Below are 25,038 nucleotides of genomic sequence, written 5' to 3'. Positions count from 1 at the left end.
TGGGCCAAGATTATGGAGTTTTCTAGATATAGAAACATGTCATCTGCAAACAGGGATAGTCTTTCTTTCTTCCTATTTAGATGCCCTTTATTTCTTTCTCTTTCCTGATTGTCCTGGCCAGGACTTCCAATACAATGTTGAATAGGAGTGATGACAGAGGGTATCCTTGTCTTGTGATGATTTTCAAGGGAAATGCTCCCAGCTTTTGCCCATTCAGTATGATGTTGTCTGTGGATTTGTCATAGATTGCTCTTATTATTTTGAGGTATGTTCCTTCAATTCCTACTTTATTGAGAGTTTTTAACATGAGGGGATGTTAATTTTATTGAAAGTATTTTCTGCATTTGTTGAGATAACTATGTGTTTTTGGTCTTTAGTTGTGTTTATGTGATGAATCACATTTATTAATTTGCATATGTTGAATCAACCTTGCCTCCGAAGGATAAAGCCTGCTTGATCATGGTAGATTTGCTTTTTGATGTGCTGCTGGATTCAGTTTGCAAGTATTTTGTGGCTTCAAAACATTTTAAAATAATGAATTGTTTTCTTTGTGTTTATTCTCCTAGGGGGTCTCTAGATTACCTTTGATCCATTAATTTCTATTTTTCATGGAATATTTAAAAAATATAGCCATTATTTCTTTAAGAAGTTTATTTTGCTTCCTTCCACCATCTTCTCTGGAACTCCATTACTTATATGTTGACTACTGGATATTGTTTCAAGAACAATTAAGGTTTTAATAAGTTTTTTCCCAGCACTTTTTCTCTAAATGCTTCAGTTTTGATCATCATTATTGCTATGCCTTCAAACTTACTGTTATTTTGTTCTGCTATGCCTAATCTGGTATTAATTCCAGTGAATTTTTAATTTCAGATTTTGTATTTTTGACATAGCATTTCCACTTTAACAATTTTTACAGTTGCCATTTTATTCCTCATTACATTCATATTTTCATTTAAGTGCTTGAACATAGTAAACAGAGTAAGTAGTCCGTTGATTTGTAATATTTTGTAATTGACTTAAAAAAGCATTTTATTCTTCTTTGTATGTCTAGTAATTTTGAATGAGTGTTGGACATTTTAATTCTTGCATTGTTGAATGCCTGAATTTTGTTTTCTTCTTTTAATTAGTGTTGAGTTTTGTTCTAACAGGCACTTAATTTACTTGTGAATTATTCTAATGCTTTTGAGGCTTTGTTTTAAGATTTTTAACGGGGGGTCTAAAATTGCCTTTATACCAAGACTAATGTAACTCTACCTCTAAGTCATGGCCTTCTGGCATCTTTACTGAATATGCTGAGTGTTCAATGAAAACTCTTTTATTGAGGTTCATTATAACTCAAACACTTCCCCACTCTTTGTGAGCTTTAGTTGTTCAGGTTACATTTTCCAGAGAGTTGTCTTTGCCTAGCCTTGTAGATAGTCACACTACACATGTGTAATTTAATGTCAGCCGAAGACTCCCTGGTTTCCTCATGTGGATTTCTGGAGCTCTTTGTGCAGTTTGTTGGTATTCTTCCTAATAAATGTAAGCTTCCACAATCTCTCTGAACTCCAATCTTGGTCTCCTTAGCTCTTCACTCTGCTTATTCTATTCTATTTAGATTTTCTCTCCCTGGACTAGGGCTTCATAAAAGCCTTAGGACAGGATACCTGGATGATTGCATGGTTCATCTCAAGTATTTCCCTTCTCTCAGAGTTCACAGTCCCCCACTACCTGTACTATCTTGTCTGAAGAGGGTTGTTTCACATATTTGTTCAGTTTTGTAGGATTTTATGGTGATAAGACCAATTTCATACAAATAATTCATTATGGAACAGAAGGGGAAGTTCTGTCATCCTTTTCTAATTACCTTTCAATTTAAAAGAAAATTATTGTGTTAAAGATATGGGATTTTGTAAAAAATAAAGTAAATATAGCCCACGTTTTATTTTATTTTTTGAGACAAAGTCTTACACTGTTGCATGGGCTGGGGTGCAATGGCATGATCTCGTCTCACTGCAACCTCTGCCTCCTGAGTTCAAGTGATTCTCCTGCCTCAGCCTCCCAAGTAGGTGGAATTACAGGTGCCCGCCACCATGCCGGGCTAATTTTTTGTATTTTTAGTAGAGACGCGGTTTCACTATGTTGGCCAGGCTGGTCTTGAACTCCTGACTTCATGATCCACCCACTTTGCCTCTTAAAGTGCTGGGATTACAGGCATGAGACACCGTGCCTGGCCAATAGCACACATTTTAAGAGCAACAACAAAACCAAGACATATTCTTCCTTGGACCATAATACTTTGCCACTGGCTGAGATTTTTATTTTTCACATTTCTGCCTGTCTGAATCTGTTATGTACTTTCTGGTTGTGTCCTTTGCAAATTAAATACTCAGATCCTGTAAAATCTGTGTAGTATAACAATGTTTCCATAGCTTCTAAAATAATAAGCATCACCTGTAGCACTTGTTAAAAAATATAACTTGCTTCCCAGACATTTCCCTGAGACAGTCTGATTTCCATGGTATTAGGTAGAGACTGGAAATTCATATTTCAAAAGATATCTCATACATATATATCCGGGCAAACTTGGAAACACTTGTATTATAGTTTAAAGCACAGATTCTGAAGCCAGAAAGCATAGGTTTGGATATCAATGCACTAGCTAGGAGCTCTGTTGCTGAGTAGGTTTTATCCCTTTATTTCCTTCAGGGTCAATGCAGATGATTGTGTGTTTTGTGCCCTACATAAAGGAATCTGGCTAAACTGGCAAGAATGGTCTGAAATCCAGCATTCTGTTTGTGAAGCCAGATAAAAAGAGGTGTGCTTTCATAACTGGTCTGCCTACAGGGGATGTCTTTCTCATTTTCACAGAGTCACCATAGAAGACTAGCAGTGTGGCTCAGGTTTCCTTGTCTTTGAAATAAGAATGATAACAGCAGGGCTGGCTACATAATCCATGGAGCTCCTGTGTAAGAAGAAAAGGCAGGAAAGCTTTTTCCTTTCTTTTATTGTCTCTCTCTTAACCTCTCATGGTGTTTTTTCTTTGCCACTTAATGTCATGCTCCCTAGGACAACAGAAACATTTTCAGGGCAATGCAGAACCTCCCAGGTGCCCAGGGCCCCACCCTATGATTGGCATGCAGGGTGTCAGTGCCTGATGCTAACCCTTTCTTTGCCCAGGCTGCCACCAGGAGCAGGGAATGACAGCACTTACTGGGCAGGGTTGGGGGAGCAGACAAGTGAGAACCCATCCTGGAGACATGTATGGGTGGGGTGCAGACAGATGTGGGACCACACATGAGATGACACTCCAAACAGCTGCCAACATACACTTCATTGTCCCATCAGATTTTACCTGTGGGACACAAATTTCAAGATGGTGACCACACTCTGAAAATGAGACCCCTACTGAACATGGTGTCCCTGTGAAACTTCACTGGTCACACACCCATGAAGCTGTCCCTGAATAATAATACCTCTGTTCAATACCTGAAAAGTAGTCAGTGCTCAAAGATGTCAGTTGTAATCATTATTTTCACAAGGTGTTCAACCTGAAAGCTCAGTTCTGCCCAGTGTCTTGTAAAAAGCGCAGCGGACTCACAAATGGTGGGGCTGGAACTAATTTAGCAGCCTGATCCTGGACGTGATTCTGTAGAACATTGATTTTATGAGAGGCACTACCCTAGGCACTAAACAGGTCAGCCAATCTCTGGGCACAGGAGTTCATAGCCTAATTAGGAAGGGACACAATTATAGTACAATGAGATGTATGCTAAAGACGGCAAAAAGGATGAGCTGAAATCAGAGGGAGCTTCCAGAAGCTTCATCTCACAGTCCGGAAATGGGAACGGACATTTAAACTGAGTCCCAGAGGACAAGTAAGATCTAACTAGGCCAAAACAGAAGGTAGGTAATATGTTCTGGGTTCTGAGTAGCAGGTACAAAAACTCTAAAACAAGAAGAAAGAAATGTGGAACTACAAGAGTTATTTATTCTATGACTAATGAATTAAGTTATATATGAGGAGGAGCGGCCGGGCACGGTGGCTCACGCCTGTTCCAGCACTTTGGGTGGCCGAGGTGGGCGGATTGCTTGAGTTCACCAGTTGAGACCAGCCTGGACAACATGGTGAAACCCGATCTCTACAAAAAAACTGCACAAATTATCCAGGCATGGTGGTGCACCCCTGTGGTCCTAGCTACTTGGGAGGCTGACGTGGGAGAATGGCTTGAGCCCTGGAGGTTGAAGTTGCAGTGAGCCTTGATCATGCCACTGCCCTCCAGTTTGGGCGACAGAACCAGATCTTGTCTCAAAAAATTAAGATAAAATAAAATAAAAATAAAAATAAAAAAATATGAGGAGAGACAAGAAAGGAGGTGAGAGAGAGGCAAGCAGGATCCAGAACCTGGGGTCATTTAAAGGAGTCTGCACCTTGACCCAAGGACAAGTGGGGAAGAAATAGGGACTAAGAAGTGGAAATGAAATATTTTAAAAGTTTTAGACAAAATATTTTATTATGATATTTGCATTTTCGAAAGATTTCTCTGGGACTCCTGGATAAAATGGAGTTGTGATTATGGATGTCTAATTTCTGCCTCATAGAATACAATGAAAATGAACTTCCTATTTTAAAAAATAGGAAAAAGCATATAATTGTGTCAAGGACTAGGAGGAGTGTTATTTATGATCCAGCATGTAATTTCAACAATGTTTTGGTAAATAATGACATCAGATCTAATAAAACATATATCTCTTAATATATACAGAAGCATGTACTTTCTAAATAGAAATATATCTTCTTTTGAAACATCCATGCTATGTTTGTGAAAATTAATCTTAGTCTGGCTAAAAGGAGAAATCTCCAATAAATTCAAAGAGTAGAAATTTTACAGGCCCCACTGATCATGATGCAAAAATAAAATTTTAAAAATACAAATAAAAGTATATACATAAGCAATCCAAACAGTTGGCCACTAGAAGAAAAAAGAGAAACCACTTTTGTGCAGAATTAAAAGGCAAATAGTATATATGATTATAGACTATTTAGCAAGTAAACCATAAGTATGAATGCATGTGAAAATTCAATAAAGTAATTATTTTCCAAAACTATTTTATGGGGGAATATTTAAGGAGACAATACTTCCTATGCTATTTAATCCATTCCAGAGCATAGAAAAAGATGGAAATCTTCCCAACTGACTAGCTGTCAAAATATTGCACCTAAAACATGACAATTAATACTTTAGATATAAAAGCTATAGATCAGTATCACTTTTGAGTATAAGTGCAAAAATTCTTAATAAAATATTACCACATTATATCTAACACAATATTAAGAATGATTATACACGACCAAGAAAGGATTGTTTCAGAGATGCAAAGATGCTTTAACATTAATCTGTTTTAAATAAAATTCACCAGCACAGATAAGCAAGTAAAATTATAATATTATCTTGATAGATGCTCCAAAAGAATTTTTATAATTTCCATTCCTGATTAATTACAAACAAAATTCTTACTAAATGTGAAATATAAAGATACTTTAACACCATGAATGATATGCATATTAAATAAAAAGCCATAATTATATTTAAATAATGAAACACTAGAGACAGTCCCATTAAAATCTAGGAAAAATTAAACATACTGGCTACCAGCATAATCACTTAATGGTATTCTGAAAGTCCCAGAAATAGCACAAGAAAATATGAGGCTTAAATATTCGAAAGGGGAGAAAACAGTTGCTGTTACTTATAGATTATATTCTCAATAACCTGGAAAATGTGTAAGAAGAATTTGCAAATCTATTATCATTGAAGAGTGCTTAATAAGGTGGCTAGTTACAGAATAAATATACAAACATTTGGAGTTTGAGACCAGCCTGACCAACATGGTGAAACCATCTCTCTACTAAAAAGACAAAAATTAGCCGGGAGTAGTGGCACCTGCCTGTAGTCCCAGCTACTCAGGAGGCTGAGGCACAACAATCGCTTGTACCTGGGTTGAGGAGCTTGCAGTGAGCACAGATTGTGCCACTGCACTTCAACCTGGGTGACAGAACGAGACTCTGTCTCAAAAGAAAAGAAAAGAACGTATGTGGATAGTAATTACATTTAATTTCTGGGAAAAAAATCAGACAGAAAATAGGCAGGAACTCATGAAGAAAATGTTATACTTTTATGAAAACATATAAAAGACGACTTGAATTAATAACATTTTCCTCAATTCATAGAAAGAATATTAACTTATAAGTTTAATCACAACATCTATATCTGCAAGATAGCAACCTATAGATGACTATTGGAGCCGGGACAGGACCACCCAAGGGAGATTTTGCAAAGAAGGGGGCTGAGCCCAGAACACTGGGAAAAATCACATTTAAGGGATGTCATAGAAGGTATGGACTGAGAAAGAGGAGACTACTTAGAAGTCGGAGAGATAAGAGAAAGCCATGAGCAGAGTCATAGAATCCAAAGGAGAAGATACCCAAGAGCTAACATGAGGTGGGAGCAATAAAACACTAAAAGATACCATCCTTGGCTGCTGGAGAGAGGGGACAGGTTGAGGGGTGGTGCATTTCAGGAAAAACCGTGGGGTCAGTGGTGTCAGATGCTGCCGAGAGTCAGGAAAATCAAGCTTGAGAAGTACAGCAGTAAGGAGGCATTGGGATTTGGGCAAGAGCTAGTTAGATGGAGTAGTGGGGTACAATCATGCCCAAGGTGCATTAAGGAGTGAGATGGAGGTGAGGCAGTGGAGACAAGGAGTTAGATGCCTCTTCTGAGAATCTTGGCTGTGAATGGGGTAGAGTCAGGGAGGGTGGAAGCTACAAGAACCAAGGGGTATTTTTCTTTGTAGGCTGAATTAAACTTGACTTTGCTTTAATGTTGTTGAGAGAAGATTCTGTGGTGGGGGGAGTGAGTTGGGGGATGACAGTGGGGAGCACAGAGGAGATAACTGGTCAGATGAACTGCCCTAGGGAAAGAGCAGAAGTGGAGATAATGTGTGCCCAGTTGGGACCTGCTTCACCTCAGACATAATAAAGGGAGGCTGGGGTTGGGGAGAGGGAGGATGGGTGGTCATTGCTCTTGGCTGGGGATGGAGGAAACAGGAGGAGCATGACACATAGGCTGGGGAGGGATGGCCCAGGGTGCTCAAGAGGGAGGTGCTAAGGAGTCACCAGATGCCAGATACACCCTAAATGATTTGTAGATAGATTGGATGTAAGGCATGAGATGCAGCCAGTATGGTGCTCAGGACTTTAGCCTGCGTAGCTAGTTGAATGATGGTGCCCTTACTCAGACTGGAAGAGGTCAACAAAGTGGGCAAATCTCTAGCAAGACTGATCAAGATAAATAAATATGTGTCCGGGCACAGTGGCTCACGCCTGTAATCCTCACACTTTGGGAGGCCAAGGTGGGTGGGTCACCTGAGGTCAGGAGTTCGAGACCAGCCTGACCAACATGGAGAAACCCCGTCTCCACTAAAAATATAAAATTGGCCAGTGAATTACATGGCAGTGAATGCCTGTAATCCCAGCTACTTGGGAGGCTGAGGCAGGAGAATGACTTGAACCTGGGAGGCAGATGTTCCGGTGAGCCGAGATCACACCATTGCATTCTAGCCTGGGCAACAAGAGCAAAACTCCATCTCAGAAGAAAAAAAAAGATAAATAAAGATGCAAAAATGTGCAATATAAATTTAAACAAGCCAGAACTATAGGTACCCTAGATATTTTTAAATGTTAAAAGTTTAAGCAACTGAGTCAATATTTTAGTAAACAGAGGCAAAATAGAACATATTTAGAAAACAATATCTAAATTGGCAAAATATAAAGTAAAATCTGACAAAATTGATAGCTATGTTAAAACTGAAATAATTTCAATTATTGCTTCCCCCAAGTGTGCATATATATATATATATATATGTATGTATGTCTGTGTGTGTGTGTGTGTATAGGATATATAACTATATATATTTCTAGGCCTTGATTATTTTATATATGAATTTCACTATGTTTAAGAGACAGATAATTTATATAATTTTTCAAAAAATGGAAAAGAGAGAAAGCTTCACTATTTATTCCTGAAGGTGCAGGGAAGTTACCTGATACTTTCTTCCCTCCACATGATCTTAAACACAAAGTCATGGCACCTGTGAAACTCCTGCACTCCCCTGCACAGGTCTTTACCACCTATTGATGCAAGAAAGATTTGGGGGTAATCCTGACTTTCTCCAGTGATGCACTCACCTTGTGAGAAGGAAAGAAAAAGGGAAGGCTGGGTAGTGGAAGGGCAGTGGGTGGGGGTGTGAAACCTGGGGCAGGTATCAAGAGGAGTGTGGAGAGATGGGATGGACACTTCCCTGATACATTCTTGTGCGAAGGACAACCAAATATGGGTCTGTTCTATCTCTAGAAAGCTTGTCTATATATGGAAGTTCATATAATCATATATGGAATATGAAAGCTCGTATATGGAATATTTTTGCTGGAAGCTTCCTGTTGGAGATTCCTGATGAAAAGACTTATGATAGTCTTTTATTCTCTCACGTTCTCTCCTTTTCATCGGGATTCTTTGTGGACATGCATGGTCTAGAGTCTGTCCCTGGTGGTGCAGGGCGTTCCCTGGCCCTTCTGCCTGGGTTAACTGCATCCCCTACAGCCACCCCTGTGATTATGGGACAGTGCCTTTTTCCTGGGGCTCCCAAGTCTCTTCTAAGCTCAATCCTTGAGACATTAACTTCCTTCAGTCTTTGCAAAAAGAGTAACATTGGCCTTGGGCTCCTCACCATCTGGTTTATTTTAAAAAGCTGAGTGGCAAATGAGAAATTTGGAAGGTCTGGAGAGTGGCCGAAGCAGTGAAGTAAAGTCTCTTTGCACTTTTAAAAGGTGGGATGGCCATCTGGCCTGGCAGAGACAGTCATTTTACATCTCCACTGGTACATTACTGAAGTCATTTACCATTAAGTTCTATTTGAATAAAGTGGTAGTAGACATTTAGGTAATATTACAGGGCAATCAATGTTTAAGAGCCTTAGGGGTATGAGCTTTCCAAACGTAGTTCAGACCCAGATGCTAAAAATACTTCGTGTGTGTGTGTGTGTGTGTGTGTGTGTGTGTGTGTGTAACCTTTTACAGCCTTTTGGCTTTTGCGCACATAATGGAAGAATTTTCTCCCCTCTCCCTTTCCTTCCACATTCTGAATTGTTTAAGAGTTTCCTGGCCACGGTACCCTCCCCCTCTCCTTTTCTTTTTTTACTACACTGGGTAGAAGAAGCATGAGGGAAATGTAGTTAAAATTCAAAATGCTTCCCTTTTATCATTACCATGAATCAACACAATAAATGAGCCCCTTCAGAGCACAGTAATAAGAATTTGATAAATCATCAGCCAAAAATTAACTAGATGTCAAAACAATCTTTGGGAAGTGTGATGGATTAGGGGTGATAGCAGCAATTAATCTCCCAGCATGAGTTCACTGGAGAGACACAATGTAGGGAGATGGATGGGGGGGATTCAGACCTGCAAGGTCAGGACTCTACTGAAAGGAGTGGGTGGAGGGTGGAGGCTGGCAGGAGGAGGAGGGTGGAGAGAGGGAGAAAGAGAGAGGGGGAGGAAGAGAGAGAGGGAGAGAGAGAGGAAGAGGGAGAGAGAGAGAGAGAGAGAGGATGAGAATCCTCTGAGTCTGCAATCCTCAGGCATCCTGCAGCTGCGCTAGAGGTCAGTTACATGCCTTTGAAAAGCTCACTGCCTCCAGCTGCTCTGATGAGACAAGCACTTTTCCTCTTGTGCTAATAAATGCCACAACTCGGCTCATGGGGCTCAACACATGGCCTCCAAGAGTGGCAGACCTTACGGGGCTTAATTTAGAGAGCTGGGGAGCTCCTTGTAAACAACATCTAGGAGGAGCTAAGGGCCCTAGGAAGGAGGAACAGGCAGGGGCGGGAGGGAAGAGGGGAAACGAGTCTGGGAGTCTGGGAAGGGCTACAGCGCCTCCAAGCCAGGGCTCAGCTCTGGGTGCTCCAGAGCCCAGCGCGGGGAATCTTGATGAATCCCCGAAAGGAGGACGAGAGCCTCTGCGGGCACCAGGCTCATCAATCTCCCTCTTTTGGACAGGGCTGCTTCTTGCACTTATTTATTTTTTTAGCAGAGTTCCTAATATTGAAAGGAATGCCAGTTTGGGGAGGATGCACACAAAACCCTTGTTTTCCCCTTTCTGGCAATGCTGGAATCCTCAAGTCTGTCTGTATTGCCACAATTTTGTGATTATGGGCTCATGGATCTAGACTGGAAAAATGCAGCCTGAACTGATGGGGCTGATGGGATGGGAGGTGGTGAGAGGCAGGAAAGAGGAGAAAGAGAGGGCCAGGCTCCACTCAGCCAATCTGAAGATCAGATCTTAAACTGTCATGGGAAACAATACTAAGGAGAGCCCTGCCTGGTCCTCTGTGATGCCTGCAATATTTGGGATGCACTGGGTCAGGGCCTAGGCGCTGGAAAACCTGGGCTGTTCCTTTACTTCCCTCCAAAAATAAAATTCTGTTTGACTAAAGACTCCTATAAGAGTTACACGGCCAGGGCTTTGATGCCGCTCCTGTTGACATTTGTAAGTGCTTCCTGCCTAGGCTTTAGAATCATAAAACAATCATAATGCCTGATGACTGTCTAATGCTTTTTTGTTTACAAAGATCTGTGCAAATCCTAGGTCTCTCCCGGCAGAGTCTTGATTGTTTTTCATGACACACCTTCCTAGGGTACAGCAGAATACTAGAGCTTAGCCTATTCAAAACTCCCCAAATCTCAGATAGGGAAAGGTAGGCCAGAAAGGTTCAATGATTCGTGGTATATCATTAAACTGATGATAAGGAAAAAAATGCCTATGGAATTCCCTACCCTGGGTGCCTCAAAGGGCATTGCTTGTCTTTAAATTCCACGGCTTCGATATTGGTGGTTTGGAGAGGTGGGATGACTTAGTCTTGTGTCTAACCCTACTCAAATGCACAGATATGATGTAAAGTTGAACATTTTTTTAGAACAAAGACTTATTTAGCATTATCTATCTAATAGCTGCCAGGAAAGAAGGATAGTAACCTGGTCTAGTCTTCAAGAAAACTAAGGAAGGCTTACAATATAACTAATCTCTGTGGAAGTGCTTTCCTTGCTACTTACTAGCTGTGGACCCTGAGTTAGTTACCCGATTGCTCTGTGTGTCGTTTTCTTTTCTGTAAAAGGGGAATGACAGTCATTCTACCTTGTAAGTTGATGTGAGGATCAAATGCGTTTTGTGACCAATGCTTGCTATGTAGTCTATCAAAATGTTGTTACCATTCTTCTGTGGTTGACAACCTTGTCCTTCATTCATCATGACCATGACCTCCCTGTTGGCTCCATGGGTTGAAAATGTTTAGAGCAAAGCTGTAGAGCACGCTGTGGCTCTTACTCTATGGCTAAGAGCTGATAGGAGGAGGTCTCTACGAAACTGGTGAGAAGGCTAGGGGTGCTGGCCCAGGCCACCCAGGCCACCTTGCCTCCACACTCTGACTGGTGCTATAGGGCGAGGTCCTAGGATGTCATCCTCTTTTCCATAGTAGCCTCAGCAGACCACCCTGCTTCTTCCCTTCTACAGGCCATCTCACTAAAGATTGGGTGTTCAGCCTTCAAACAATATTCTGCTTCTGTGTAGTACTTTCACCTTTTTCAAGCACCTTCTCATACGTTACCTTTTTGTTTCATGTGCACTTTTATGAATGTAGGACAATCATTCTTCTCTTTCACTTTCATGTGAGCCAGATTTAATGAGGGAGTTTCTGGATTATCTTGGTAAGTTGGAGGCATCTGCCTAACTTATCTATGACTTATTTTTCCTGCTACCAGATTGTTCCAAATGATTGTGTTGGCTGTGACTTTAGAAGATCTGGCCTTTTGCAGAAGTCCTGCTGCTCTCTTTTCAGCTTCTGGGTAAGGGGAAGGCCATTGGGGTTGCTCTCTCCTAATGAGAAGTGAATGTGAACACCAATGGATTCTGGAGAGATGAAGCTTCTCTTTGGGGCTGACAGTCCCAGACAATCCATACCTGTTCTTTCTTCAATTTGCTCAATATAGCATTGAGCATTTCAACAGATTCTGTGCCTGTACTATAAACATGTATAAATACTGACAGACATACACGTGCCTGCACAGATTCTATCACATACTCACAGACACATATACTCACAGATGTAAATACACAGTGTTATCACACTGTTGCATACTGTCACACCCATAGAGTCACACACAGAGGCACACAGGCTGAGGCACCCATACATCCACACACAGTCACATATACAAACACAAAGGCACACTGATTCTCTCTCTCTCCTTTCTCTCTCTCTCTCTCTCTGTTTTACACACACACACACACACACACACACACACTCTCTCTCTCTCTCTCTCTCTCTTAGACAAAGTACCAACCCAGAAAAGAAATGCAGCAGAGATGTTTGTAGCATTGCATACCCAGCTGGGTCTTGGGAAAGAGTCTCCTCCCCAGCGCATCATGGAGGGATGAGCTTTTGAGAGCAGGTGCTGGGTACCATCCCAAATCTTTTGCCGAGATTCCTAGTGCCAGAGCTAATCTACACTCTGGATGTTTGCTGACTACCCTGATCCTCAGGGGCCAGAGTCGAAATTGTTGGGAGACATAGTGTTACGAGTTGAATTGTTTCCTCCTCCTGCAAAAGATATGTTAAAATTCTAATCCTCAGTACCTCAGAGGTTACTTTATTTGGAAATAGGGTCATTGCAGGTGGAATTACAGGCATACCTCAGAGATATTGTGGCTTCAGTTCCAGACCACCATAATAAAGCAAATGTTGCAATAAATTGAGTCACACAAATTGTTTAGGATGATGGTTGCTGGAGGTTGGGGTGGCTGTGACAATTTCTTACAATTTTTAAGTTTCTTAAAATAAGACAACAATGAAGCTTGCCACACCAATTGACTCTTGTTTTCCAGAAACATTTCTCTGTAGTATGTCATGCTATTTGATAGCATTTAACCCACAGTATAACTTCCTTATAAATTGGAGTCAATTTTCTCAAACCCTGCTGCTGTTTCATCAACTAAGTATATATAATATTCTGAATTCTTTGTTGTCTTTTCAATAATGTTCGCAGAATCTTCACCAGGAGTAGATCTCATCCCAAGAAACCACTTTCTTTGCTCATCCGTAAATTAATCATCTGTTCAAGTTTTATCATGAGATTGCAACAATTCCATCATGTCTCAATGAGTTAGGCTCCACTTCTAGTTCTCTTGCTGTTTCCACCACATCAGTAGTGACTTCTTCCATTGAAGGCTTGAACCCCTCAATGTCATCCATGAGGACTGGAATCAACTTCTTCCAGACTCCTGTTAATGAGAATATTTTGACCTCCTCCCATTAATCATGAATGTTCTTTTTTTTTAACCAAAAACATTTTTTCATTCAAAAAAGTATTTACAACACATAAAACAAGGCAAGATTTACTCTTTTTTTCTCATCTTCTGGTATGGGATCTTTTGGTGGCTCCTCCACTATTGTGCCGTTGCTCTGTGAGCCAATGTTACTATCACTGGTTCCTTCCTCTGCCATACTGTCTACCCCCTCCTGCCCACTATCCTTGTCCTCAGGAGTAGACGTGCCTTCTTCACTGTTCTGCTGGCTCTCTGTTGTTTCTTCAAGGCGTGCCTCCTCCGTCTCCACTGGAATGTTCTTGTCGTCTTTCTTCTCCTCGCCTTTACCGGCTGCTTGTTTTTCCTTAGGAACAATGCTGCTCTGTCTGTGCTCAGCTTGCTCTGCCGCCTCCTTCTCCCTTTTCTCCTGCCTTTTGCGGGCCTATTCCTCTGCCTGTGCAATCTCAGCTCCAATTTTCTTCATATCCATTTCTACTTTCAGACCACACAACCTTTCAAGTTCATCATTAAATGAATCTGTGCTTTGCAGGTATTTCCTCCTCTTCTCCTGGTGTCATTCCCTCTATTTGAAGAAGTTCAGCTTCTAGTTTTCACTGATGAATGATTAAGGACTAGACCTGTCATTTGAGGATCTGCATTCTAGCTGTTGCAACAACTGATGGAACGTCTGGCACCACACTCTCACCAAGGATTTCACTGATTAGGTGGTGGTTTCTCTGGAAATGGGCGGTGGCTGTATGCTTCATTGAAAAGCCATCATCATAATCATCTGGATCTTCAGGAGGCTAAATGTTCATGTATGGTTCTCCTTTCTCCACGCGAGACTGTCTCTGTCAACTTTCTTCCTCTAAAGCAGCTTCTGCACGACTTTTTGCATTTATGTAAGCAAGGTATATGGGGGATTTATGATAGGCCTTCATAGATTCACTGTACTCTATCTTTTCTGCTTCGTATTCGTTTAAATATTCTTGCTTTTCTTCACCAGTGAGATCTCACCACATGCCACCAATAATCTTGCCAATCTCCCACAACTTTAAGTCAGGGTTGGAAGCCTTTACTTGGTCCCAGATCTTTCTGCCTGTACCTCATGTAGGGCATCAGTGGCTTATCTGGTGGCTTTGGGGGTTTTGGTATCGTAATAGCAGAGGATGCTGTGACCTGGCTGTTGGTGCACAGTTCCCTCCAAGCCTGTAGTTGTTGTAGGTGAGATGACTGTATGGATTGTATCTCACAAACCCTGGTGTGCTGGGCATTTGTGTTGCAGGAGCTGGGGTAGGAGGTGGAGCATAAGATGGTCTTTCCATGGGCAGAAAAAGTGGCTGCAGTTCCGGCTTTGCTTTCCTTTGTCCCGCGCCATGAGTGTTCTTAATGGCATCTAGAATTGTGAATCCTTTCCACAAAATTTTCAATTCACTTTGCCCAGGCCCATCAGAGGAATCAATTCCTAGGGCACCTAGAGACTTACAAAATATATTTATTAAATAATAAGACTCGAAAGTCAAAATTACTCCTTGATCTAGGGGCTGTTGAATGGATTCTTTGTTAGCAGGCAGGAAAACAACATTCATCTCTTTGTACATCTTTACCAGAGCTCTTAGGTGACCGGCTGCATTGTTAATGGGCAGTAATTTTGAAAAGAATTTTTTTTTTTTGAGAAGTAGCTCTCAACAGTGGGTTTAAAATATTCAGTAAAACATGTGATAAGCAGATGTGCTGTCATCCAGGCTTTGTCGTTCCATTACTGGAGCACAGGCAGAGTAGATTTAGCATAATTTTTAAAGGCCCTAGGGTTTTCATAATGGGAAATAAGCATTGGCTTCAACTTAAAGTCCCCAGCTGCATTTGCTCCTAACAAGAGAGTCAGGCTGCCCTTTGAAACTTGAAACCAGACATTGACTGCTCCTCTTTAGCTGTGAATGTCCTAGAAGGTATCTTCTTCCAATAGAAGGCTCTTTCACCTACATTAAAAATGTGTTGTTTAGTGTAGCCACCTTCATCAATGATCTTCACTAGATCTTCTGGATGACATGCTGCAGCTTCTACATCAGCACTTACTACTTCACTTTGCACTTTTATTTTACAGAGCTGGCTTTTTTCTTTAAACCTCATGAACCAAGCTCTGCTAGCTTCCAGCTTTTCTTCTGCAGCTTCCTAACCTCTCTCAGTCTTCACCTAATTGAAGAGAGTTAGGGCCTTGCTCTGGATTAGGTTTTGGCTTAAGGGAGTATTGTGGCTGGTTTGATCTTCTGTCTCGACGACTAAAGCCTTCTCCAAGTCAGCAATAAGGCTGTTTCACTGTCTTATCATTTGTGTGTTCAATGGAGTAACACTTTTAATTTCCTAAAAGAACTTTTCCTTTGCATTCATAACTTGGCTGTTTGGTGCAAGAGTCCTAGCTTGCAGCTTGTCTCAGCTTTTGACCTCCCTTCCTCACTAAGCTTAATCATTTCCAGCTTTTCATTTAAAGCGAGAGACGTGTGATTCTTCCTTTCACCTGAACACTTACAAGCCATCGTAGGGTTAGTAATTGGCCAAATTTTAATATGTTGTGTCTCAGGCAATAGGAAAACCCCAGGAGAGGGAGAGAAATGGAGAAACTAATGATCCATGGTGCAGTTTATATAATTTTAGAACACATACAACTGTCTTATTTGGGTGTGGTTCATGATGCCCTGAAACAATTACAATAGTAACATCAAAGATTACGGACCACAGACTGCCAAGACAGACAAAATAATAGTAATAATAAGGGGTGAAATATTGGGAGAATTACCAAAATGGGACACAAACACATGACGTGAGCCCATGCTGCTGGAAAAATGGCACCAATAGACTTCCTTGTTGCGGGGTTGCCACCAACCTTCAATTTGTAAAAAATGCAATTTCTGCGAAGGGCAAGAAAGTGAAGCATAATTAAGGTAAGGTGTGCCCGTAGTTACATTAAGATGAGGTTGTGCTGGAGTAGGTTGGGCTCCTAATTGAATATAACTGGTGTGTTTATAAGAGAAGAGAGACACTCAGGGAGAGGCCACATGGCGACAGAGGCAGAGATTGACTTAGCTGCCAGCCATGCAAGGCCACTGATTGTCCGCATACCACCAGAAGCTAGGAAGAGCCAAGGAAGGGCTCGGAGGGTTCATGGTCTTGCCGACACCTGCACTTTGGACACCTCCAGTGTTTAACTGTGGTTGTAAGCCACCCAGTTTATGGTGCTTAGTGAAGGCAGCCCCAGGAAACTAGTACATGTGCATAATTTGAAGGAAAAAAAAGATGTATTTAATATTTTACCAGAGTTTTCTATGTGGAAAATCAAAACAAAATCCTCTCGTTCTGAAAAAACAAACATCTCAAATAAAACACCCACATTCTTCTAGGCTTCTGCATACAAGTAGAAGGCGACAGCTGTCTGCTCAGACCCTCCCTTGTGTCTGCATGTCACCTGGCCTGGGGTAAGAAGTAGCCGTCATGTCATGGCAGCCTCCAAAACCTGCTCCTCTGCCCCGGCTCCTCTCTGGCCTTGGGTCCTCGCTCCACTCCAGCCACAGAGACTGCCTCCCTTTTCTCAGACTCCAGACAAGCCCCCTCCTCAGGCCTTCACACAAGCTCCTCCCCTGACTGGAAGGTTGGGACCCAGGCAGCATCCTGGCTCATTGCTTTAAACCTTTGCTCAAATGTCACCTGCTTGGTGAGGCCAGCAATTCCTAAAAGTCACTCCTCCTCATTTCCCCTGTCTTTGCTTTAATTTTTTTTTCCAGAGAACTTATCACCTTCTGACATACCATATAATTAACTGACTGATTATGTAGATTGTATACCTCCCCATGTATATGTTAGCTCCAAAAGAACATGGATTTTTTTTTTCCCTGTTTTGTATGCCCTGTTCCTAGAACAGTGTCTGGAATACACTTGGTGTTCAATACAAGTTTCTGAATGAATGGAAACTTAGTCTCCTGTGTATCTGACTTTCATCAATGTTACCCCCTGGGAAGAAGGAGATCCCTGAAGGTTTAATGTTTAGACTTATATGGAGGAGATACAGGTTTAAACAATGAAGAAGCGGCCGGGCCCAGTGGCTCACGCCTGTAATCCTGGCACTTTGGGAGGCTGAGGCGGGCAGATCACAAGGTCAGGAGATCGAGATCATCCTGGCTAACACGGTGAAACCCCGTCTCTACTGAAAATACAAAAAATTATCCGGGTGTGGTGGTGGGTGCCTGTGGTCCCAACTACTTGGGAGGCTGAGGCAGGCTAATGGTGTGAACCTGGGAGGCAGAACTTGCAGTGAGCCGAGATTGTGCTGCCACTGCCCTCCACACTCCAGCCTGGGTGGCAGAGCAAGACTCTGTCTCAAAAAAAAAAAAAAAAAAAAAAAGAGAGGCTGTGCAGGCCAGTGGCGGAGGCCTTGAGCTGGGGCCTTGAGGGTCTCATCTGTAAAAGACTGATGAAACCACCTGCTGCCTACAACCCACTTCACGGGGATGTTGGGAGGATGAAGGACATGATGCATTTTAAAGTGCTCTGAGGTCCTTAAACAAAAGACATGCCATGGAAATGGAATGTTATTACATAAACTAAACCCAGAAGTGTATCAGGAAATAGCTGAACTGAATCATAGCCAGTCTCAGAGCAATTTTTTTGCCCAAGTAATTTAATAGAACAGCATACAAAACTATGATGCAATTTTCTTTCTTATCAACCGTTCCTACCTTCTAAATTTTAGCACAGGTGCTATCTTCTTTTTTTTCCTACACAGTAAACAGAGCCACGATAAAATTTCGGGATTGGACGGAGGGTGGTTGGCTGTGCAAATAACTAGGCCATAAAAGCTTCTTCGGAATTTTTTTCTCTCTCTTTTTTAAACAGTGGTTCTTCTCACAGGGAATAAAATGTATTGCTCAGAACAAATGGCTGTGTATTTAATTATGTCAAGCCTTAATACATTTTTTTTGTTTCATATTTCAAGTGTTCTGTGTTGTGTAGGGGATACTGAGAATTAAACTTTGTGATATTCCTTCTTCTTCTTCTTTTTTTTTTTATGGAGTCTTGCTCTGTTGCCCAAGCTGGAGTGCAGTGGCATGATCTCGGCTCACTGCAGCCTCCACCTTCTAGGTACAAGTGATTCTCCTGCCTCAGCCTCCCGAGTAGCTGGGATTACAGGAACCCACGGCCACACCTGGCTAATTTTGTATTTTTAGTTGCCCATGCTGGTCTCGAACTCCTGACCTCGTGATCTGCCTGCCTTGGCCTCCCAAAGTGCTGGGATTACAGGCGTGAGCCACCGTGCCCGGCCTATTCCTTCTTTTTAAGGGCAGTACACATAACTAAAACAGCAGTCGCGAATGTCAGAACTACTGAGTGCAGCCTGTGAATGTGGTTTCCCTCCTCTGGCTTCTCCTCTTGCTGTTCAGTGCCCTCTGCTGTCTGGAAGGAGCCTGCTAATGCTGGGGTTAACCGCCTAGCCTATTTATATCACACAATGATTAGTTTTTTCTTCAGCTGATTTTACTGCTAGTATGAACTGGTACCCATTACAATTCTGAATCCTATTAAGTTGCTGGTAAGTGGCTGTCATTGGCCATCCCACTTGTTTAGAAAAAGATATTAACAAGGAAGGGTTAACCTGCAAAAGTTTATCCTCTATTCTCGGTTCCTACCTTCCTGGATGCCTAGCCCAAGGATAGATGGAGTGAACTCCAGGCAGGTGTGTCACAATTTATAAAGGAGTAACTCAAAGTTCAGTTAGTACTTTAGTTCTGAATAAACATAGCTCTGGAAAGTCTCCTTCAATCCTGACTGTCCCGTAGATAAATCTCCAGTCTTATACGTTAGGGCTTTCCTCCAAATTAACCACATTTATCAAAACATTCATTTTTTGATAATTGCTATTAAAAATGTTATTATTATTATTATTTGAGACAGAGTCTTGCTCTGTCACCCAAGCTGGAGTGCAGTGGCACAATCTCAGCTCACTGCAACCTCCACATCCCAGGTTCAAGCAATTCTCCTGCCTCAGCCTCCTGAGTAGCTGGGATTACAGGCATGTGCCACCATGCCCAGCTAATTTTTATATTGTTAGTAGAGACGGGGTTTCTCCATGTTGGCCAGGCTGGTCTTGAACTCCTGACCTCAGGTAATTTGCCAACTTCAGCCTCCCAAAGTGCTGGGATTACAGGCGTGAGCCACCACACCCAGCCTAAAACATGATTTTTATCTCAAGAGGGAGAAAGATGTAGTTGTTTAGACTTTGGACATTGGAGCTGGGTTAAAAATCTAGGTTTTTCCCTTTTACTAACTGTACAATATTAGGCAATAATCATGTTGGTTTCATTTTTCCTATCTGTAGAAAAATATCACCTACCCCACACGGTTAATTTGAAGATTAAATAAGAATATGTAAACAAAATTCTTATTAAAGGTTCTGGTATATTGTAAGCACCAAGTACATATTTTTTTCATTTTTCCTTCATGTTTGATTCTAATTCCAAACTCAAAACATACCTTTATTTCTTAGTTCATATAAAGGATTTCCTAGTCATCTGTATCTTTTTTCTTTAATACGATATTATCCTGGCTTGTTGGGTAGCAGGAAAGAGGAAAAGAGAGAGAAAAAGGAGAGAGAAGAAGATGAGAGAAATGGCTGCCAAAACACTTTCAATTACACCTGTTATTATTTTGGTAGTTGTTGATGCTGCAAATGAGAACCAGAACATGTGGCTGGTAGATCACTCCAAAATGTTTTGTCCTTCACTAAAAAAGGTGTAACTTGGGCTTAAATAAGATACAATACATCTACCCAAAAGCAGATAAAGAAAAGCCATTCATCTAGAAGGGAAGTATTCTAGGATTCAAAATTTATAAATATTATACCGACCTATTCTTGACTAGCATTTAAACATGGGAAGTCAACAATGCTTACTTAATTCCACTGATTTGTCATAACATTTAGTGTTTGTGCTTTTATTTCCTATGGCCCTAAAAATTCAGAAGCAACTTCCAAGAAAAGTAGTTTAGGTTAAAAATCACCATTTTTGGCCGGGTGCAATGGCTCACACCTGTAATCCCAGCACTTTGGGAGGCAAAGGGGAGTGCATCACCTGAGGTCAGGAGTTCAAGACCAGCCTGGCCAATATGGTGAAACCCTGTCTCTACTAAAAATACAAAAGTTAGCTGGCCTTGGTGGCACATGCCTGTAATCCCAGCTACTCAGGAGGCTGAGGGAGGAGAATCACTTGAACCCGGGAGGCAGAGGTTGCAGTGAGCTGAGATTGTGTCACTGCATTCCAGCCTGGGTGACAGAAGGAGACGCCATTAAAAAAAAAATCACCATTTTCCCCATTTAACCTGAGAGTCAGTTGACTGGAAAACAGGATGGTTCCCAGCAAGCATATAAAGCAGTTGGACCACCCATGACTGCCTTCTGAAGATGCTTCTTGGAGAATAAAGCACATCCTCTATGGAAACCTCTTGATCCCTAAGTAGGGATGGCACTTCTTTGTAGATGGAACACTGTGAAGTTCTTCCAAAGGAAGCTGTGGAGTTTTCCGTCTGAAATCTCATGAACTTCCCCAGCCTGGGTGATTTGAGATGCTTCTGCCTAAAACAGCGTTCTAGTCTGGACTATTTCTTCCTCATCTTACCAACACTAGAGTTCTTTGAACTTTCAACATCTTTTACCAGAGAAATGGAAATAAAATGAGGAAGTAGGTAGAAGGAAGTCTTAGAACCATTTGCCTGAGTCCACAGTCACACTTACTTCAACACATCTCAACCTTCACAAACCCATTGGGATGAAGAATGCAGGGGAAATTCTCTTAAAAGGGATTTTATACTATACTGGTTCTAACCAGTGGCACACAGAGGGAAAATAAGTTATTTTAAACATTTTGTTTGTATGTTGAAAAAACTTGTTATTTGTGGGTAGACCAATAGGATTGCATTGTTATAATTATGCACAGAAAATATCAATGAAGTTAACAGTAGAAAACGGAGTCTTCTGTTATTATTTGTGGAACTATCTGCCAAAGTCACTCTCTTGGTGGACATGGCATCCCCATTTTTGTTGGGATCCATATATTGTAATGAAAAAAAATCATGAATTTGGACTTACTTGCATTTGAATTCCTACTTCACAATTTATGATGTGACTATGACCATCATTTATTTATCCAGTTGATGTGGTGTGGCTCTGTGTTCCCACCCAAATCTCACCTTGAATTGTAATAATCCCCATGTGTCAAGGGCAAGACCAGATGGAGGTAATTAAATCATGGGGGTGGTTTCCCCCATGCTGTTCTTGTGATAGTGAATGAGTCTCACAAGATCTGATGGTTTTATAAGTATCTGGCATTTTTCCTGCTTGCACTCATTCTTTCTCCCACCACTCTGGGAAGAGGTACCTGCCACCATGATTGTAAGTTTCCTGAGGCCTCCCCAGCCATGTGGAACTGTGAGTCAATTAAACTTCTTTTCTTCAGAAATACCCAGTTTGGGGTATTTATTCATAGCAGCATGAGAATGGACTAATGCACCAATACTTATAAATATCTGCTGTGGAATATTTCCTGTGGCAAGTGTGTGTTGGTGGCACAGTAGGGGGAGGCAAAGAAATAAGTAAAATGTTATTAAGAGGAAAACTTTAGACAAATTAAAGTTGTCTAAACAGAGCTTAATTGAGCAAAGAATGATTCACAAGTCAGGTAGCCTCCCAAATCAGGATAGGTTCCCAGAGACTCTGGTGCTGCTGTGTGGTTGAAGATTATCTATGGACAGAAAAAGGAAAATGACACACAGAAAGCAGAAGTGAGGTACAAAACAGCTGGATTTGCAATTGACCAACCAGCTTCTTCTTGCCTGCTTCCCAGAAAAGCCAATGCACTGAGAACAGCATGTTTTGCAGCAAAGAAAGCACTTAGTAATTGGAGGGTCAGCCAAGTGGAAGGACGGTAGATAATTCTCAAATCTGTCTCCCCAAGAATTCAGAGGGTAGGGTTTTTCAAGGATAATTTGGGGAGTGGGGAATGGAGAATGTTGACTGGTTGGGTTGGGGATGGAATCATAGGGGGTTGAAGCTGTCTTGTTGTGCAGAGTTAGTTCCCTGGGTGGGGATGACAAGACCACTTATGTCAATTTCTTGGTATGGGTTAGTAATCTTGTTGGTGCCAGCTGGTCTATCAGAATGAAGGGTCTGAAAAATACTTTAAACAACAATCTTAGGTTTTATAATAGTTATTTCTAGGCACAATTGGGGAGGTCACATATCTTGTGACCTCCAGCTACAAGACTACAAGACTTTTGAACAATAATTCTGACCTTGTGGCTAATTTGTTAGTTTTACAAAGGTGGTTTGGTCCCTGAACAAGGAGGGGGTTAGTTTCAGAACATACTGTTATCATCTTTGATTTAACATTAAACTGTAACTAAATTTATCCCATAATTAACATGGCCTATGCTCGAGAATGTACATAAATAGATTTTTAGGTTAGAAGCAAGACGAAGTCAGCTATGTCAGATTTCTCTCACTGTCATACATTTTGCCAAGGTGGTTTCAGATAGGTTACAGTTTGGTGTTTCCCTTATTTGAACATGGTTTGAACAGTTGGCTGCCTTCAATTGGCTGAAACTCAGTGATTGGTGTAAGATTAGGTTATGGTCTGTTTACACATCCAGGTAGGTTATAGTTTACTACGTATGGGGAAACTTTTGGGCCAAACTGATAATATGTAAGGAGGCAGTTTTAGGTTAAGCTTAATTTAACACTGTGTACCTATTCATGTGTAGCCATGGTGTCTCATAGGAAGCACAGAAGAACAAGCACAGCTATGCTCAGAGACCCCTGAGTTCAGCTGGGGTGGGAGTGGTCAGAGAAGGTCTTTTAGAGGTTGTTTGAACTGCATCCTTGAAAGGTCAGTAGAAGTTAGCAAGCTGGTGTGTCAAGAAAGGAAGGCATGAATCAAACATATTGAAGAGCATGTGAAGGTCATGGAGACGAGAAGCTGCAGGTAGACCTGTACATGGGAGGGTGGGTAAAGGTGTGGTGTGGTGATGGCGAGAGAAGGTGCTAGGGACATGAGCAAAGGCTAGAGTATGGAAGTCCTTGTATAACATGCCAAGGACTTTCAATTCTCTTCTTAAGGTGATGGAGACACTTGACTCATCTTAAGAAGTAGATTGATGGCCTCGGGTTTTCAGCACAGAAAGACCATTTTGATGGTGGCATGAAAGCCTGCCTGGAATGGGGAAGTCCGCACCTTCGAAGGCTTGTGGGAGCAAGAATCTTAGACTGGTGAGTGGAACATTGGGCTTGCTGTCAGCCTTTTTTGCGGAATTATCTAGGCGCTGATGCCCTCTTCTAGGGTGAGAATGGAATGAGAAAAATAGAAACATGAGGGCAGGCCTGAGGTTTATCAGGGCTTAAGGCATGTTGGAGGAAGGAATATAGATAGAAAAGGCAGACAGGGGCAGGCAGGGAGGAAGGAGGAAAGACTGGGAGAGGGCAAAGAAGGGGATTTAGAGAGGGCAGGGTTAGCAGTGGTGTCCAATACTTCTGTGGGGGTCAAATGGGTTAATTGTAAGAGACCATCTGCTAAGTATGAGGACATTGATGATAACTACCAATAAAAGTATTCCAGAGAAGACAGGCATAACTGGGATTGAGAGCCAAGGCGGTATCTGGTGACTCCTCTACTGACACACCTACATTTCTACTATCCTTTTACCCTCTTCTCATGGGTTTGCTGTTAGTGATAAGGAAATTCTTGGAAAATGGTTGTTGCAGAAATTCCATCTTCTCTTTGTGAAGCCACATATGTTAAAAGAGTTGCATTCAGCCTTCCTCTTAGAGCCAACTAGAGAGCATCATTACCAAGAGGAAAAACATCAAGTTACTTTGCATTTTGAAACTGAAAAGTAGGCAAAGGAGGTTACATGGATTTACTCAGTTCCAAAAAAATGAAAAGAAAAGAAGAAAACAAGACACACTGTGATCACAGTTTATCTAAGCAACACCATAAGTGCTATTATCCTCTGTGATTATTGTGACTTGATTTGAAATGTTTATTCAAATACTTACATGAATGACTAATCAAAAGGATTGTTAAAACTGCCTTACGTATATGAGACACCTTCACAATAATAAGAAGGTTTGCTGGGAACTTATATTATGTTTTTAATTGCTTTTGTCAGTCAAAACTATCTGCTGAGCCCCCACTTGAAGCTGAATGCTGCATTTGAGCAGGGGATAGCAATACAGAGAAAGTCCAGGAAACCCTTTATTACTACCAATGCTTGAGGCATGCGTGTTCTGCTTAATTAGATTTTCAGATGAGCTCCTGCTGAACCCTTTATGAACCATCATAATTTTTGTTTCAAGTTTTAAATAAATCTTGGTCAAACTTTCTGGAAAGACAGAGACTCTAGCATGACATCTCTCCTTTGGTTCTAATTGAAATGATCAACATGCTCTAAAAATAGGAGAAATCCTGTGTCAGTACAGGAAACAGAGGAGGTAAGTCATCCACGGGGAAAAAAAAAAATTGAAGACATTTCTACTGGATACAGGCCCAGAAGGGCCACAGTTGAAGTACAAAAGCATCAGCTTTGGAGGTAGATGATCAGATTTCAT

General features: G+C 41.5%; 1 pseudogene; it reads right to left on the bottom strand.

Moving 5' to 3' along the window:
* Positions 1 to 13,461: 13,461 nt before the first annotated feature.
* On the bottom strand, positions 13,462 to 14,713 carry LOC100599715 (annotated as a pseudogene).
* Between the last annotated feature and the right edge of the window lie 10,325 nt (positions 14,714 to 25,038).

This window comes from Nomascus leucogenys, chromosome 8 (genome assembly GCF_006542625.1).
Source record: "Nomascus leucogenys isolate Asia chromosome 8, Asia_NLE_v1, whole genome shotgun sequence".
Lineage (NCBI taxonomy): Eukaryota > Metazoa > Chordata > Mammalia > Primates > Hylobatidae > Nomascus > Nomascus leucogenys.
The sequence above is the reverse complement of the archived record's forward strand: the minus strand, read 5'-3'. Positions and strand labels throughout refer to the sequence as shown.